The sequence below is a fragment of the Excalfactoria chinensis genome, chromosome 1, assembly GCF_039878825.1.
Source record: "Excalfactoria chinensis isolate bCotChi1 chromosome 1, bCotChi1.hap2, whole genome shotgun sequence".
In the NCBI taxonomy this organism is placed as follows: domain Eukaryota; kingdom Metazoa; phylum Chordata; class Aves; order Galliformes; family Phasianidae; genus Excalfactoria; species Excalfactoria chinensis.
The window spans coordinates 88082347-88101525 of NC_092825.1; the positions used below are offsets into that span (position 1 = coordinate 88082347).

Consider the following 19179-nt stretch of genomic DNA (forward strand, 5'->3'; position numbering starts at 1 on the left):
CATAGGTCAACATCCTGCCCTACAGTTCCCCATTGCCCATGGGCTGAGACACTCTCTAGTTAATTGACATAGTAAAACCCTCTTGAAATGCTGGTACAAATGTCACTACATCTGTTTCTGATTATCAAGTCTGTCAGAGACAGGAATGATCTTTGCCTCTGGCTGGGTGCATGAACACTGCTACCAACTACTAAGTGAAAAAAAAATGGACAAAATTCACTATCAGACAAGAAAGGTTTTAATGCAGGAGGGGGTGACAGAATATGTTTCCAAAACAACACAGTTCTGCTCTTGAGTTCAGCATCCCTTAGTTAAGATTTTTATTTTTCAATTTTAAGTGTCACTGCAGATTTTGTACCTCAACAAAATTCTCCTACCTAATTGAGCTTGAGGGCTGCTTGTGTGAGTGACAGTTCCTCCCACTCTTCTTTCTTACTCTCTTTGACTTCATAACCTAACCTTTCCTTCTGCTTTCTCCCCCTTTCCCACCAGTACCCAAGGAAGAAACTGTGTTTAAAGATTCAGAAGTTCTTCTCACAGCAGGATACTGTGCTATATTGCTCTAAAAATGTGCAAGATGCCTCTTCTGTTTTTAAAGAATGAGTTCCTGTTACATTCAGAATTTTACCTAGTTGTCATTAATGATTGATATGTTGTTTTTTTTTCCTAACTTTTTTTCTTCTAACTTGAAATTAGAAATTAATGACTGTTTTCCTGAAATTAAATATTATGCTATAGACAGAAGTCTCTCAGGTAACTGGTGATAAGCACCATTGAGACAGCAACTGAATTGGAAGGGTGATGTCTTAAAAAAAAACAACAAAAACAAAACAAAACAAACCAACAGTGAATATTACTATCTAATACCTGATTTTCCTCATTCATATTTTACTGGTACTTTTATATTAAAAACAGATGAAGTTTCAGTCTCTGTCTTTATTTTTGTTATTGTTCTATTGGAGTGATTCTGTACTTTGAAGTGACTAAAGTGACTTACATAATCACAGAGTCATAGGATCAAAGAACGATTTGGATTGGAAGGGTTTCTCAAAGTGCACACAGCCCCAGCCCCTGCCATGGGCAAAGCTGCCCCCCACCAGCTCAGGCTGCCCAGGGTCCATGCAACCCTGGAACACCTCCAGGGTTGGAACATCCATGGGCAGCTCTGCCAGTGCCTCACCACCCTCTGAGTGAAATATTTCCTCCTAACTTCTAACCTAAAGACTCCTCTCTTTTAGTTCAAAGACATTCTCCCTTGTCCTGTCACTTTCAGACCATTAAAATGTTGCTCTCCCTACTTATAAGCTGTACTGGAAGGCCACAATAAACTCTTCCTGGAGCCTTCTCTGAAACCTGATCTGTTTATTTCTTAGATGCAGCTACAAATAACAAAAGATAGGTACCATTAGCCTAAGAAACTGCCAGTAGAGCCAGTAAATAGTTTCAGTACAAGATCGACGATGAAGCTAAAGAGCAGGAAGCCTTACTTTCTAAATGACAATAGAGAAATGAAACAAAAGTGCACTAAGAAGAGATCATTAAGGAGTGCCCTCTGTGTGAGTTTGTGTTTGCCAAGTAGCAACCTTTAGAAATGTTAACTAGCAAGTAAAGCTGGTTTCCGTTTTAGCATTTGTTTCTCCTGATGGTGTTATCTGTTATAGGTCAAACAGCTACTATGGATGACAGCTTAATAGGTCATCTTAAACAAAATATACACACAGAGCCAGTGATTAAAGATCACATAAGTAAGCGAAGATGAGACATTTAGTTTTTAGGTGACTACAAAGGATTGATATTCATTGTGGAATTCTCAACTCCTGTCACAATATCATGTACACAGGCTGTTCTCTAGAGACTGGGCAACTGCTTTACAGAAGAACAGTTTATTTTCCAGAAAGTGTCCACTTCAGGAAAACTCCCATTCTTTGCTTATACGTAGGGATCTGGAAAACCCACCACATAACAGCACCTGCTGCCAACAAGACTATTCTTAAGCCTTCACTTGTCTTTCCTTCATAATTATAGCCAAAAATAGGACTTCTTAGGTCAAATCTGCCTTTAGGAGATGGTTCAAAATACCACTGACTTTTGTGCCAAAATCTAATGGAGGCACTTTAGTCTGCTCATCTTGCTTCTTCACTTTGTCATCAGTCTAGCAGTAACTGGCTTGGCCTAGTGAAAAGAGCCTTATCTGCTTTCCTCAGGAGAAAGCTTAGTATCTCTACAGCAGTGTAGAAATTCAAAATGTGAACAGAAAATTTAAGCCTGAAACAAGCATATCTAAATGGAAAATGATGTCTGTACTGCTGAGAGATCCCTGATCCCTATCCCAAGAGGCAGCGTGGCCTGTGCCCACACATTCATCTCCATTTAGAGCAGTGGAGGCAGCTGTGCCCACACTGCATCACACCTAACACAGGTGTGATATTATTACTATTTCAGAGGTTTTATGGTTTGAAATAGCTGAATTTGTGTGAGGAATGACCCCCCCAAAAATGGCAGATATAATAACATAATTTCAAGGGGGATGCATGTTCATGGATGTAGCTTGGGGGTTTGTGAGCCCTAAACGTTCAAAGGGAGTACAGCAGAGAAAATAATGTAGGACAGAAAGATCTGGGTATGGTCTCAGTTATTGTACTTATTTGATATGATCTCCTCAGCAAATAATTTCCAGATCCACATCTGACTTATTGTCTTGGATGACACTGTTGGTTTTGCTCCAAAGCAAGGTGAAGGAACAAACTAGCACTGATGCAGTTTCAATGATCAGGAGATATGGACTTGAGAACAAATGAAGGAAGTGAGTGTAAACATATCCCTATAGGTCCTCCATCATAATGGAAAATAGTTCCTTATTCTAAACATAAACTAGAAAAGCACCCCCCAAAACAAAAAACCCCACAACATTAATAGAAAAAAAACACAAACACATACACACAACCACTGTGGTCTAGACAAAAGGAAATAAATACACATTTCATCATTTCCAAAACATCAGGGGCCTTTTTGCCACCAACAAGTGTCAGTATTCAGGTAATTTCATAATATGCCCCACAGTACAAGAGAGGAGTGAGAGTTGACTGAAAGAAAAAAATAAAAGCCTTCAGTAAAAGGCAGAGTGAGAAAGAGCTTAATTTATAGCCTTAATGTAAAAATTCTTAGTGCAGAGGAGACGGTAATGATGCCATTATGTTGGGCAGGCCCAATACAGAATATTGTTTATGTAGATACAAGTGTTAGTGAGGACAGAATGTAAGTCATTTCCCCAGGAAAGAAATAAGCAGCCTTAAATGCAGCTTTTACAAAGACCAAAATGATATTAGACGTCTAAAGACTGAATTTCCTGTTTTCGTGAGTGGATAATTATGTTATTTGGATTTTTTCAGTGTCATTGAAAAACATCAGTGTCACCATCTGCTTCTGTCTACCCTCCCCAGATGACCCTGGTTCATCCCCTCACCATGTGGGCTGTCAGTGGCTCCCATCACCTGTGCATGGTTCTGCCTGCCCTGCTCAGGTCCCATGAGCTGTGCCTGTCCATGAGATTCTGGGGTCACTTTGGCTCCCCACATGCCCTCATGCCCTACCTGGCAGAGAAACCTCTTGCTTTTCCTCCCATGTCCAGATGGGGAAAGTAAATGACCACATAGCAGTCCTTCAAAAGCAGCCTGCCAGTTACATCATCTGGACGTGAATCAATTCTGAAATATAGTTGACATGATGTAAGGTGGAATGATACAAAGATGGTAACAAAGATGGTACAGATATTCAAAAGGCTATTTGTGAGGAAAAAAAAAAACTCACCAATATGGATGCCTTTGCTGGGAAATACTGAGGCAATCTCCACCCAGGAGCAATCTCCAAGAGATGCTACCTTAGTGGTGGTCAGCCCTTAAATGAGGTCTTAGAGGAGGTGGAGTCAAGATCCACCCCTTCCAGGAGCACAGCTCAATTACTCTCACCTGTGCTCCCACAGTTGACCCAACACTTGCCTCAGCTGATTAATCAGAGGTTCAGGCTGTGATTACCAATTTCCCATTCACGTGCATTGGCATGTAAATCTCTAACTGGTCAGTCCTTCCTGATCTGTTTACATGCTTGGTTGTTCATGCCCAAGACCGTTCCTGCTACTTATTCTATTGAGCTACATTTCTTAAAAAACAACTTTGAAGTCTAATTGAATTGTTCAACTAATTTGCATTCCAAGTCAAGATAATACCACCTGCACACTTACAAAGTGTACAATATATTCCCTCTGCTAGACTGGTAAGGGAGAATTAAATACTAATTATTATTGAACTATTAATTTAATTTAATTAACTATTAATTTAATTAAAACATTAAATGACACCCAGGAGAGTCTCCTGCACAGCCTGCATCTTGATGGTAGTCGTAATAATGACATAAGACATATTTTCTAAGTAAAGTTTTCTAGTCTGTGGTACACACGCCTTCTAATATTTTCACCCAAGCCACATTTATGGCTTTGTGTGTGTGGCAACATGAGAGGCTTGTCCTGTAGCTACCAGCATTTAATATAACACCACCTGGAGGGAAATACTATTAACTGACCAAGATGCATCTTAGTATAATGCTGCACGTGGTCCAAATCTGCTCATGTTCTCTAGTGGTCAAGACAGAGCACAGCCTGAAATCTCTCCTGATGATCATATTTTGATAGTAAGCCTCTCTGTTTGATACTAGATCTCTCCAATTCAATTTTACCTCTTTTGGTTTCAAGAGCACTCCATTCTATTCCATGGCTCAGTGAACTATGGGCACCATAGTGAGCTAGCTACTCTGCAGAGTATTGCATCACCATCTAATAGGGTGGCTTGGCTAAGCCATACTGATCTCTTATCATCTAACACAAATCCAAGGATAAGATAATAAGTGCAGATGATAATTACATTTTTCTACATGGGACTTCGTAGATAATCTTATGCTTAGTACAAAAGAACTAAAGAGATTTAGTGCTAAATCAACAGTGTTTTTGCAGGATGAAGAGATAGGAATGCTTTCTTCTTCTTCCATTTTCCAATGATCAACTCTTCATCAAGGGATCTAGTTATGGTCCAATTCTATGTATCTACAAACTAAGGAATATAATTATGATGCAAAGAAATCATCTGCGTGTACAGCTGGAAAATGCTTTTTTTTTTTTTTTTTTTTTTTTTTTTTTTTTTTTTTTTTTTACATACTGCATTAGCTCTGCTACATGTGTTCTATAAACACTGGTTTTGCAACTGGAGGATAAACAAGAGCTGTGGTAATTACTGCTGCCCACGTAGAAAGTTTTTCAGTCAAGGCAGTGTCAGAGCATTTCATTGTGAGCACAATCAGTAGCAGTCCATGAATTCAAAAGACCAGGAAGCTCAGACAGCTGAGGACAAGGAGAACATGGTCTGCCTGAAATCTAGCTGCTGTCAGATAAAGGAAGGTGGTGAGACTGGAAGGAAAAGAGAAAATGCAGTGTGATGTTGAAGTCATGCTACTGTGTTGACCCTGAGTGTTTCACTGAGCATCGTGTCCTCCATAAGAGGTAAAAAGTAATAAGCAAAGAACTTTTTAGCATTTCTGTCCACGAAGAGGCCCAAGCCAACTCTTCTTCTCTCATCATTATGCTGCTATAGCAGCTAACTACAGACAGTAATATGAAGTCAGTGTTACTGAGGGCAAAAGGAATGAAATTTAATTAAAATAAACTTTTATTCCCAGAGAAGAGGCTTCTGACTCTAATCTGTTTGCCCAGAATTGTTACTGCAGACTTGATTACATAGTTACAAGTACAGTAGTTAAAGCTCATGTATTCTACTTTGAAGGTCAAAATTCTCTAAAAATTTGTTATAGTTGTGATTGTGATTTATAGCTGCAGGGATGGGAAGTTTTCATCAACCCAGGGGAAACTGCCAAATGCAGACACACTTCAATAGGCACAAAGTACCCTTTGGAGAAATTCCTGGTTTTGCTTTCTCATAAAACATCCATCAAATTGTAATCACTTCTTATTGCTGCACAAGCAGTAGCTTTTTTGAGTTAGGTAAGCCGGTTCAGTCCTTCTCATTTAATCTGTCCTAAATTTACATAATGGATCTGACCTTTCTGTGACTCTCTTAGTTCTTGTTTCTACTCTATTTTCCTCTTTCTCCAGCAGGTCAGAGCCTAAAGTTCCTTCACTGTTGTAAAGTTTTGCTCCTTGAAGTTGGTATACGTGCTTGTATCGATATACACATATTTAACATATATTACACACATGGGTTCACAAACGGGTAGATAGATTACCTTTGTCCCTGTCTACACCTCATAGTGACAATCTTGAGAGAACAAGCTATGTACACAGTGCAATATTCCGCATGGTGGACAACGACTTTTTAATTGTTTACCATCTAAGGCATAATTGCTGTGACTGCTATTGGGCCAGATGACTTGCTACTTCATGTCTGACTGTTTTGCCAACAAATCTGTGTATTTTTCACCACTGACTGAAAAACAGTTCAAAGCCTGAAATGGTCAGACTGTCACTGAACTCAGTGGAATAAGAGTTTCTTACAGAACACAGTGAATTAGGCACAGAATGGCAATGGAGCATTTCTAGGGAATAATAATCAAAATTCTAATTAAGTTGTCCACTTCTTCACTGTGGTAAATCACGTCTTCAACTTTAGGCTGTTTGTCCCTCAAAGCAAAATTTTCAAAGTTCAGCTTGCGTTTTGTCTATAAAAAATGATACTTAGACTTATTCAACAAGGCTACTTGCTAGCGTGGTTTTCCTAAAGACAAAATCACAGTTAGTGGTTAACAGAAATCTTCTCATTTGCCAATGAAACCAGTGCATGGGAGACTTTAAATTGGGTCTTTTATGGTGCTGAGCTGCTGATACGTCATGATAGAACAAACCATACTTGCTTCACAGAGCTGGCTATCCAGTCTTCAGTCTCAGGATCCATGCCTCTTTTCTGATAGAAAAGCTGCAAATGCATTCTTAGAGATGCACAGCTGTAAGAATCAAACCCAGTTTTATAACTTTTCCACATCTGAGTAATCCTCACAAATTATAAGAGCATACACCCCCACTATAGGCAAGGGGAACTCAAAAATAATTTCCAATTTCTTAGAATGTCTCTGCCTGTGCAGTTTTTTATATTCCCATGTGCATTTTCTTCCTCCAGGAACTGAAGGAAAACAGAACGAGGAGAAAGTGTGAAGGAGATGACAACCAATTTCCTTCCATTGCTAAATTACTAGTTTATAAGAAGAGGCATTATGGAAGTAACAGAATTAAGTATGTATCACACACATTCCTAAAATCTGAAGCATAAGCTGATTTTAATTAAAAGGAAAGGTGTATGTACTAAGGGACTTGCCCATCTGCCAGGAGTAGCTGCCTTGTTCCCCCTTTTCCACCGCAGACATCCACCGTCAACTGGAAAAAATTCTTTGTTTTGTTCTTGTATTGAAACTCTGACAATTGGAGACTTTATGGAATTTGGAAACATAAGAGTAGCAGAGGGCAACGTTGTGTCTCACATGTATAATCAGTTTGCAAAAACTAAAGAAAAAATTAAAAAAAATAGAACCAGCAGACACATTTTTGGTAGAATCACTTCATACAGTAGCTACAGGATAATGTATCACATTGACTGATCCATCTTGCTAAACACCATGACAAAGTAAATGAGTGTTTGTATAAAAATGCCATAAGAGTTGAAGCTTAAATTAGAGAGTCTGTAACCTTTGTTTGTGATCACGAATTATGGAGAAATCCTGCAGGGAAAAATGTTACATTAAAAAAATGCATAAAAATTTAACAGATATGATCCATCAAATAGTAAAAATGTATTGCATTATACTATATACCTAACATTACTTACTTAGGATGCTATAGTATACTTCCAACAGTTTCTACAGTTCTTTCACAGGTTAAATGGGCACCCGCAGGTGAGCACTGGTCAAATGACACATGGACTATCATTTAAAAGATGAAGATATTAGAATATTTTCAATTAATAAAATCAGTGTCCCTTTCCTTCTGAAGCTACAACGATTTCTTCTCTGTTTCTGGGTGAAGGACTAATACTAGGGGCAAGCCACAGAATCTGACAGGACATGGCATATTCCAGTGAATAACTTAAAGAAAATTAGGGAAGAAAATAAAAAGTCCTACTCTTTCAGGTCCCATAACCTCAGTTGTAACTTCGAGCAGCTATGCATCAGTAGGTTATAAGAGGGCTGTTTTAATCACCGATGTCTTCTTAAACACTAAAATGGTGATATATCACCCTCAGATGTGCAATTGGCAAAAATATCTGTAAATGTTTAAGAGATGTCATGTGCAGTATAAGCCCTTTCTGTCTGTAATGCAGCTCAAGAGGAATCTCAGTACTGAAAAATCATTCTGCAAGCAGTGAGTGCCTCCTGCCTGAGTTTGTTCTATTAGCCCTTTCTTTTGCTGTCTGGATATCTGTCCCAGGTAACTGGGAGCCTACAGAGAGGAAGGAAGGAAGGATGGAAGGAGGAAATCTAGTTGTGCATATTTGAAGGTTTCTCTGAAGAACTATAGAATTAAAACTCGTGGGAAAAAACAGAAGCAACAGAAGCCCAACTATTCTTTCCTTAAGAAAACAGAATCTCTGACTATTTTTGTTACTGTATTAAAATTTGCCAATGACTTAGAGTTGGTTGCCATTTTCCTCCCATCTTTGGCTCTACAAGCAGCCTCCAGAATTGAGTTGAAGACACTTTCAAATATTTATGATAAAGTGATTCTGCCAGACTTATGAAATCAGGTAATAGAAACAAGACACAATCCTGCCTGTGAACAGTAACAGTGAAGAGGCAGAGGTTGGGGTACCAAGAGCAGTGTGCTTACAGCACCTTAAAACAAGCAATGCTGTACCATTTGCAGCATTCAGACAGTACCATTCCCAGGCTTTGCTAGCGCTTTGAGCAGTGTTGTTGATTAGTCACTTCAGTGTTCATCTCTTATCTGCAAGAGCTCCCTGCTTGCTAACTCCCTTTCAGCTCAACACTGCAGAAAATTGAGTGTCTTGTGTCAGCACAGAGCAGCACATGTTTGTGAAAAAATACAAACTTTGCTAATTTTTTGCCTCTTGCATCAATAGATCTTAACATTTAGCGGTTTATAAATTAACAATTAATTGACATTCTCCCCTGTTCTCAACAACAACAGAAGTTGAGACAGAGGCGTAAACACAGGGAGCACCAGTTTGGAGCAAAAACCAATGCTAGGCACGCTGAAGGGCATGTGGGATTCTCTTTCTCTTCTTTGACTAATGCAACCAATCTCCAAGCTAAGGTCCCTAAAGTATGTGCCCAAATTCAGTGTTGTAAATCTCTCCTGTTTTTCCTCACCACTGTTGGAAGACCTCTGTGGTTCGAAAACTGGAATCGCAAGTCTTGTGCTTGGCTTCTCTCAGGTTGGTATGTGTGCTCATGCAATAGTGTATACAATTGTATGTACAAGTATGCAGATCAATACGACTTTTCAAAAGGGAAAGAAGAGAATCAGCAAAGAGCTGCACAGTCTACACTAATATAAGCTTTTTCTTTTTCAGAGTAAAACTTAGAAGTTTAGTTCACACTGTGGATTCAAGTTCAGGTCAGTCATATTTAGTAGCTGTGCAACTGATTGTCTCACTCATATTTTCCCTTATTTTATGAGGATAAAGGAGCATCTCCATGTATATATGTGCTACATTTTGTTTTTGTTGTTTTGTTTGTTTTTAATAACTAACTTCTCATTTTTATTTTCCTCATGTAAACATCTGCTGGGTTACTATTCCAAGAACAAAATAGCTAATAGCATGAATGTATGTGAAATGATGCTGTCTAACAATGCAAAGAGATATAATAAGAGATTTTTATAATGTGCAGAGAGCTAATGGTCGCCCAGCAGTGCCATCAGTCATTCAACTATTATGGTGACTGTATGAAATTAATAATCTCTCAAACAAAAGGCTGCCAGATTACGATATACAAACTGCTCCAATTATGCAGGTTTCTATTGCTTAAGTAATTGCAGGGTTGAGAAATATCACTTGTGTAGTTTGGTGTGACCTTGTTTGTCAGCATCCACAAGTGGAGTTAAGATGAAAACAGGTGAGTGTTCATTTGTTAACATTATAAGCTGAAGGATTCAAAGCCTGCTTGGATTTTCAGATGTGAGTGCCAGCATCCACAGTCAGTCAGCATATCAGATTGCATGTGCATAGCATACACGTATCAACACTGTACAGATAGCACCAGCAAAAATTAAGCAAAGGGAAAGCAAAAGAGATTCCACCACACAATATCTCATCTACAATCAGGTCAATAAAACAAGTAAACACATTTGCAAGCATAGTATGATCTAGGAAGGTTTTCATTCCCCAGTCCAACTTTATGATAAAGCAGAAGTGAAGTGTCCTGCTCTGTTTGAAGCCCTAATATTTCAAGTTCTCCAGCGGCATTACCAGAGAAGCTAATTAATGAAAATCTAAGAATGATGGAAAGAAGCCAGATAAGCCATAAACCTCTCCAGATATAAGCGCGCAGCAAACAAGATAATGAAAAGTTAGCAGGATTTACCGTTTTAATTATCCAAGTGGGCGTTTTGTTTGGGTTGGAGTTTTTGTGGGAGCACCGGGAGCTGTTTCCCCGAGGACAGGTCCGTACGCATCCAAGCCGCGGAGCGCAAAGCAGCAGCCACGGCTCCCCCAACGAAAAAAAAGAAAAAAGAAAAAAAAAAAAAGCGAAGAGCTAAAAAATAAAACCCACGGAGAGGGGAAGGAAGGGGAGGTATCTGCCGAGCAAACTCCGCCGGCTTTGCTCCCGCAGGTCTGAGAGAGGCGGCGGCTCCGCGCAACTTGCGCGCCGGGCGGAGTGGAGAGGTGGGCGCCGGGAGGCGGCGCAGAGCGGCTCCACCGCGGCCCCCGGGGGCTGCCCACGGGCTAAGCCGGACAAGGCGAGCGTCCCCGCGTGGACGCCGGCTATCCGGCGCTTGGTGGAAGGGATGCTGCGTGTTCGCCGCCTTTTCAGTCTCCGCCTTGTGCCGAAGCAGTGGGTGGGAGGGGAAGTCTGTATCAGTCTCTCATCTGCCGCGGGATTTTGGATCCTCCGAAGTGCCGCTATCCTCCTCCCAGATATTATGACCAAGCTGTATGTAATGCGGTGTTGAGGTGGAATATGTGCTCAGCTCTCTGCAACGGCTGCATACCGTCTGGCAAAGCTGTGTGTTTAGACCAGGATATCTGGAAATGGACAGTACTTTGCCACTGAAGGTACCCAACTGCTATCCGTGGGGTGAGCCCTGTGCTCTGCAGCACAGACCAGCAGTTGTGCTTCTATTTACTATCTTTCTTCTGCATTCCTGGCACTCAGTGCTGGGCCTGCATGTGCAACATGTTCCTGCAGTTGCTTCTAGTCTGGCATCCCAGAAGACTGAGCACAATGTGGATAACCTGTATGCAAGTACAGCTTTCTGCTCCTCTTACACTGCATGCAATTGACTTTCCTCGTGGACATTTTACTATGGTACTGGGTAAACTCTGTGTCCTTTCATCATTTCATGAGATATGATGTTTTCTTGGATCTCTGCATACACAAGTATTTGCTTTTGAAGCAAACCAGAAACATATTTGGGGTGAACCAACCCCTACGTGCCAGAACACCTGTGTAGATAGCAACTCTAACACTTTCCCTCATCCTATGGCCACAATGTAATTCCATCAGTCTCCTTAGAGGCAGTCTCCCTTGGTCATTTGGCATCTGACAACACCTGTGGTGGCTGCTTAGGGCTTGTCTTTCTGCAGGCCTCTAAGGTTCCAGCTTTATATGAGCTGAATGCAGTTTTATCTTTTGCAAGTTATGGCTCTACTGAATAAAGTCTTCTCCCTCAGCCACCAATCGAGTGCATCTTCTGACAAGTTTTGATTTAATGAATAAAGTTTTAATTATACAAGTGACCTTAGCAATAAAAGAGGTTAAATAGAATGGTCTTGCTCTGTCCATTGCTCCCGGTGAGTAGGAGACGACTGTTTATTATTAACCTGCATTCGCACTGTGGTCTGCTTCTGGACTTAAATTGATGCCATTACAGTGAGCCTAATGGAGGATATGAAAGTGCCTCTCTAGAGCAGACAATTTAGTATATGATTTTTCTGCAGTGCCTGTAAACCTTTAAAAAGATTTTATCCTAGGGAAAAGGGCTTGAGTGACATTGATAGTGGCAGAAATTCTCCAGTAATTCCCAAAACAGTGTGCTGGAGTATTGGTTGTCACAGTGTGAGCAAGTAATCCCTCCAGCTCCTTCTTCAAATACCTCCTTATGGCCTCTTGCTTCCTGTGGTGTGATGCTCACAACACACTTGGGAACTGCTTGTTGCTGCTTTGTGCTTTGTGTGTTCTTTTGGTTTTAAAACATTGCCCAGATTCAGACTGCAATTTTTTTTTGAGCAAAGCTGTCCCTGCCCAGCACAGCAACATATTGGCCAGCTGCTGTGTCTGACAGCAATAGTTTTGATGGTGGCAAGAAATGGCATATCTCTTTTGATTATGACAGGTAGCAATTTAAGGCTTATTTCTGAGAGTAAATTTTCTGCTGTGTTGTTTTACATAGGAGCAGTCATACTGGGTCAGAGAGGAAGTCATTCAAAGTCCATTATCTCCTCTCAGAGGAAAGCTGGTAGCAGGTCGGAGAAAAGTACGTGACCTGGGCAGCCTTGTCCTGCATATTCTCTTGTCTTCCTGAAGTGTAGGCACTGCTCCCTTTGTGAACACATTTATTATGTTGGTATCCACAATGTCCCTTCAGCAAGCTGTTCTATGGCAGCACTAGCCAATGGACTTAGTTATACAATGCATTTCTTGATTGGCTTAAACTTCTGGGTGTTGTTTTTTTTTTTTGTTGTTTGTTTGTTTTGTGCTTTGTTTTCTCATGTTTCAAACTGAATGTCAAACAGCTGTAACAATTTTTTTCTTAACTGATATTTTCATTAGATGAGATACACCTATTTGAACCCCTGTACTTGAAAAATCTGCAGGCCAATGAAAAGGTAATGGTTGCATTCAGGGTCACTGCAGTTACTAGGGGGAGAAAGGCCTATGCTTACATACTTTGATCTCAATTCTTTGGAGCCAACTTTTTGTTCTGAGTTCCATGGAACCTGTCTCATTAATATCATGATCCTGAACTCAGGCTCCAAGGCACTATGACAGCACAAACAGTAATAATAATGATAATAGAAGATTAACTGAATGTTTTAAAATAAACAACTAATACATTGCTGTGGTGTCTGAGCAGTGGATGTAGAATACTGATGAGTTTTGTGCCATCACTGCATGCATTTTAGTTCCTTTCTGAGCAACTTTATGCCGATAACCATTTTTTAGATGAAAAATAAAATAATAATAATAAAAAAAAGATTAAATGAATTCAAGATCGCAGTCCTGTTTGTTTCTAAACAATGTTCACCACAGTGATGATGAGAGTCCAGTTTCTTAGAATCACAGAATCACAGAATCACCATGGTTGGAAAAGATTTTCAAGATCATCCAGACCAACAATTCACCTATGACCAATATTTCCCACTAAACCATATCCCTCAGTACAGCATCTAAATCCTTCTTGGACATCTCCAGGGATGGTGACTCCACCACCTCCCTGGGCAGCCCATTCCAGCTTCTGACTACTGTTTCAAAGATGATTTTCCTAATGTCCAACCTGAACCTCCCCTTGTGCAACTTGTGACCATTCCCTCTCACCCTATCATGAGTTACATGGGAGAAGAGGCCAACCTCCACCTCACTACAGCCAACCTCCCCCAGGTAGTTGAAGACAGCAATAAGGTCACCTCTGATCCTCCTCTGCTCCAGACCAAAGAATCTCAGTTCCCTCAGCTAGTTCCCATAAGATTTGTTCTCCAGAACCATTACGAGCTTTGTTGCCCCTCTCTGAACATTCTCCAGGTCCTCCATGTCTTTCTTGTAGTGAGGGGCCCAAAACTGAACACAGTACACAAGATGTGGCCTCGTCAGGGCTGACTACAGAGGGATGATTGCTTCCTTGTTCCTTTTGGTATACATATATATATATATATATATATATATATATATATAAGCTAGAATGCCACTGGGTTTCTTGGCCACTTGGGCACACTACTTGCTCATCATCAGCTGAGCATGAGGTTTCTTCCCTCTGTATTTGTGAAAGGCAAGTAGAAAAGCCACTGCTCAGTCTCTAGGGCTGCGCTGCCTTAGAGAAGAACATCTCTGGCTGAGGCAGCCAGTATCACAGCAGATATGAGTGCTTTTTTGATTGGTGCTGCTCTGCTCTTAGAAGAGCTCTAGAAGACCAAGTACATCCTGGCTTCCTTGGTGTGAGAGGACACCAAATCAGCATAATGTAGAGATCCAGAACAGGCCGAACTGGAGAACAGACCCCTCAGAGCAGCTCTCAGAGGCTCAGCATGTGGCTAAGTGGACATGAGAAGCAAGAAGATCCATGCTGTGAACCTGCAGTGCAGCTGCTGGCAATTGGCATCAGTCATCTTTGGGAGCTGTAGCCAAGTCTCAGGGTGACCATGGGACTGATGTCCTTGCCCCTTCTGATTCACTATAAATAACCACATGTTTGGGATAAAATATGACGTGAGGATGTCTGACTAACTTCAGATGACAGGGGTTGTGGTGTCATTATTTATATCACCGTGTCTAGAGAGCAAGGAATTTAGCCTCTGACTCTGCCTTGCATTGCTGCTGCCATGCTATGCTGTGCCCATAATGAGGGTCGGTGGGGCAGGTCAGCAGGAACGGTGACAGACTGTTTGTGGTTTGCAGTACCAGGTGCTCAGCCTCTCTCAAAATCAGGCCATTTGTTTGCAACCTTTAATTAAAGCACTCTCACCTCCCTTGAAGTCTGACTATTAAGTGAGAATGAAGATTACTGCTTAGGAAAACATCTGATTATCTTTGCTTAACAAAATGTGTATATCTCATTGCTGTGTATCCAGGCAGGGGAAAGTGAAAATGTTTACCCTCTGTAAACAGTACTTACACTCGATGTATTCATACCTTCTCTCATTGCATTGGATAAAGCTCAAACATGGCCCAAAGCAGCTTTAGTGTGGTATATGAGGCAGGTCTTGGCAGATTACAAATCTGTAAGGAAAACAGAAAGACCAAGGCTCCCTCTTGGAAAAGGGAGAAGGTGAAACTTCTATTAGGAGAGGGAGAAAAAGAAGATGCTTGGGCATTGGCACAGGCTGCCCAGGGTAGTGGCAGAGTCACAGTCCCTGGAAGTGTTCAAGAACCATACAGATGTGGCACTGAGCAACAGGGTTAGTGGTCACAGCTTGGGTGAGTTGGTGATTGGACTTGATGATCTTGCTGTTTTTTTCTAACCTTAACGATTCTATATACAGTAGTGTGTAACTGAGAAATGAAAGATGGGCTGAGACTTCAAAAAGAATGAATGTTGACTCATGAGGTACAATAAAAAAGGAACCAAGTGTCAAGTTTCATAGAAAGAAAACATGAAACATAATGTTAACAAAAAAATTAATTACAGAGTTTCCTGAGCATAAAAACTGAATATGACATAAAGCTGAGAGGGAAACCAAAGCTCCCTGGATGCTGATGCTCTGATTTACAACTGGATTATATCAGAGAGAAGTTTAATCTCTCTTAGATTTAGTAGCTTCCATTCCATTTGTCCACAGTTTTTTAGAGGAATTCTTCAAGCCAACATATATCAATGTGTACGTTCATGTAGTGAGAACTACAGAAGACAGAAAGATCCATATGCTTTCCACCTTCCTTCAAAAGTGAGGATGTCCTCCACATTTCATTTTTTTTTTTTCTTCTTTTTTCTAAAGCCTAGAGTCTATGTAAAAATGTCTTTATCTGAACTGATAACTGCCTAAGAGATTAGGTAGATTTGTTATTTCTTAGAAAGTACTGAATCTATTTTTACTCATAACAAAGAACATAAGGGTCTGGGGAAATCTTTAGGTGAGAGCCAGTAGAGAAATCTTGATCATTTCCCCTGCTAAATTACTAGGTACCTACTTTTATCAGACTGGGCAGATTGTTGTCTCTAGGAATGCATGTTTTTATCTTCTGGAAATTGTATTTTCTGCTTGGCTGGGTGCTGCTGTTCTGTCAGATGCTGTGATCATGCTTGCACATACTCATAGACAAGTATCAGAGCAGTACGCAAGTGGAAATCTACAAGTTTCATAAGCCAAAGGAAAAAATGCTAATTGGAGGGTGCAATGGTATGCAGCATGCTTACAGCTATGTAGGCAATAGTGTCATTGTTTAGAACTGATATATCAAGATAAAAAGCTTTCTGTAGGGTACAAAACAGTAACATAAATAGCAACTTCAGTACTCAGCTCAGTAATGATAAAAAAGGAGTATCTCCCTTTCCCTCAAAGAGAAATGCCCTGCACAAATGGTGATCAAGAAAGCTACTGCTGTCAGTAGTACTTGTAGAGATGTGGAAGTGTTGAATAAAAGAAACAGCTCAGTGGCACTGGGATAACTTCTGAAAATGACAAAAGAAAAGCATAGCATCTTCTTAAATATGTGCCAAAATGCGAGTAACAGAGGGAACAGTGATCATAGAAGTGCGGTAAGGAAAAATCTATTTAATTCCACTTCAACATAACCTAAGGCAATTTTAGTTGAAGAAAAGAATATGGACTAGCCTCTGCTTTACTCTTCTTTCTCCTAATTTCTCCAGACATTGCCTTTTCTGTAATCTGTTTCTCTTCTTTGTGTTTATGGGGTTGATTTTATTTTATTGCCATGTTATGTCATTTCTCTGTTTCCTTTGATTTTTGTTGTTTAATGCACCACCTTTTCTTCTTTCTATTTAATTTCAGTCTTCCTGATTTATTTATTTCAAATTATTATTATTAGAAATCATTTCTATTAAAGTTTCACTTGGAAGCTTTGACCCAAGAGAAAGAAAGGATCTACTGTACAAGGGCTCCAGATACTATTGGTATGTGACAATCACTTCTTCCAGTTTGGGCCTTTCTCACCTCTTGATGCTCAGCCACTTTTAGCTAAACAGTAATAATAGTAGAGTTTAATAATATACAGTATATCAAATGGGGATAAGAGAGCTATGGAGAATAGAGGAAAGAAAATTTACAGCTACATGAGATAAGGAAGAACATCCCTTCTATTTTATCAGTTCTAGAAATCTGTGCCCTCACTCAATCAAGTTCACACACAACATTTCAAAATCCTTGAACATGCAAGGAATACTAGCTGCAAGAGGTAAACTCTGTACTACAACACCTTCTGATGTTACATCAGTCTTTCCCTTTGGACTTCCTAAGAGCACTTTATTCAGTCAGGTTCCCATGCAGAAATCTGTATCTTCACAATAAGCTTCACTGAAGCTTCACCAATAAGCTTCCAGAATTTTGATAACAAACAGCTTTCATCTCTTCCCATGGCAGTTGCTTCAGTAAGCAGGTTGATTATGTTCTGATTCAGATCTATTGAAAAATCTACTGAAACCTGTGGGGCACAGTAATTTTCACAGAAATTTTTGACAAGTGTTGTAAAGAGTGGGTCTAATAACCCAAATCTTATGAATAGTCAAATCTGTAATCTGTAGGAAGGAAAAGCTAATCTTATCTGTCATGAAGGACTGAGGAGATGAATACGTAATCTTACTAAAAATACAATTAAGATGCACACTGGAGAAAGAGCAGAAAAAGAAAACCAAACAGCAGCATAACAGTAACTAATAGTTAAGTGAATATACATTTGTCCCAGTTACATCTAATTAGTGTGTCAAGTCCAGCATCTCTTGCTCGAAGGCCTTTTATACTCTTTGGTGGACATTTGTGTTGATTTGACTGAATAAGACCGAGAAGGCCTTGTTCATGGATAAATCAGTGTTTGTCACTGCTGCTGCCACCATGTGCTGACTTCCATTAAGAGTGCAGGATTTGAAAAAAAATCTCAACCCCTATTCTTATCCTTTTTAATCCAGGAAGATATTCATAGGTTTCCAGTGCAGCCTAGCACTAAATTGCTGTTTGTTCTCTTAAGGAGATCTTTGAGGGTGGTTTTGATTGACTGAAAAGTAAACAGACTGCATCATATAAATGTTTAATTTGAGATTAAATATCAGGGTTTGCTCAGATTTCTTTGAGTCTTTCTGTATTTTGCTGCTTGTATGCATATTTAGAAAATTCAATGGGAAAAAGAAAAGCCCAGGGACACGTTCTTTTTTTGCAAAGGTTTTGCATCTTTCATTATTAAGAAACTTCAGTGACTGCATAGTTCCTAAATGAAATGAGCTCAGGTGAGACTATGGAAGAGTAGATGAGGCAAACATTCTAATAGTTTCTAAATAAATGCATTTTTCCCACAACAATATTTGCTTTTAAAGATCAAGTTGCTGAAATTGCTTCTTGCATCATTAATGTGTATTTTATACTGGCTGATTGTTCAAATTATTTTGAGTAAGAGCCAGCAGGATTTGTGTGAATATAGACTATGGAATTAAATCACTTGATAGTTTAGAAGTTCCTGCTTTCTGAAAAACAGCTTTATCACCAAGACTCATTCCTGGAAATGTGTAAGATTATCAATTTCCTGACTTCTAAAAATGTAAATCACATTTTAGGACCATCACCAATGTGTATGCTTATGTGCTTGGATAAGCATATTCTTTCAAAATACAGATAAACTGGAGACCATAAGAAGTTCTTCTGGAAGGGTACAAGAAGCAGTACTTTTGTGTTATTATAAATCACTTGATTATGTCTTTGTTTTCCAACAAATATTTCAGTGTAACTTTGTGAGTGATGGTGCAATTATAATTCAGAAGTATTTCTTATTAGCCCCTTTTCTATGTATAAAAATTAAAATCAAACACAGACTTATGTTGATCATCCAGCTATTTCATGAGACCCCCAAAATCCAAGACTGGTAAAATTCATTGCAGTCAGCCTTTCAGTTATTCATGAGGGAGGAAAATATTTTTGACAGCTGTCTTTCTCTAAATACAAAAATATTGGGGAAGTTATTGACAGTTCTTTTATTTCATTGCTTATCTGTGCATTTCCTGATAGCTAGCTAACTCTCTTAAGCTTTCTGCCTTGTATTACTAACACTTCCCTTTTTCTCAAGAGGTGATTGGCTCTC

The 19179-nt window shown here is 39.7% G+C and overlaps 1 protein-coding gene across 2 annotated transcripts in view; it reads right to left on the reverse strand.

Annotated features, from left to right (window-relative positions):
• The window catches only part of HTR1F (5-hydroxytryptamine receptor 1F), a 113449-nt gene extending 102424 nt beyond the window's left edge, over window positions 1-11025 (reverse strand). For both annotated transcript variants that reach the window (XR_011904020.1, XM_072339905.1), the window contains exon 1: window positions 10591-11025. The gene's annotated coding sequence lies outside the window, so the exon portion shown is untranslated. The remainder of the gene's footprint in view (window positions 1-10590) is intronic.
• Between the last annotated feature and the right edge of the window lie 8154 nt (window positions 11026-19179).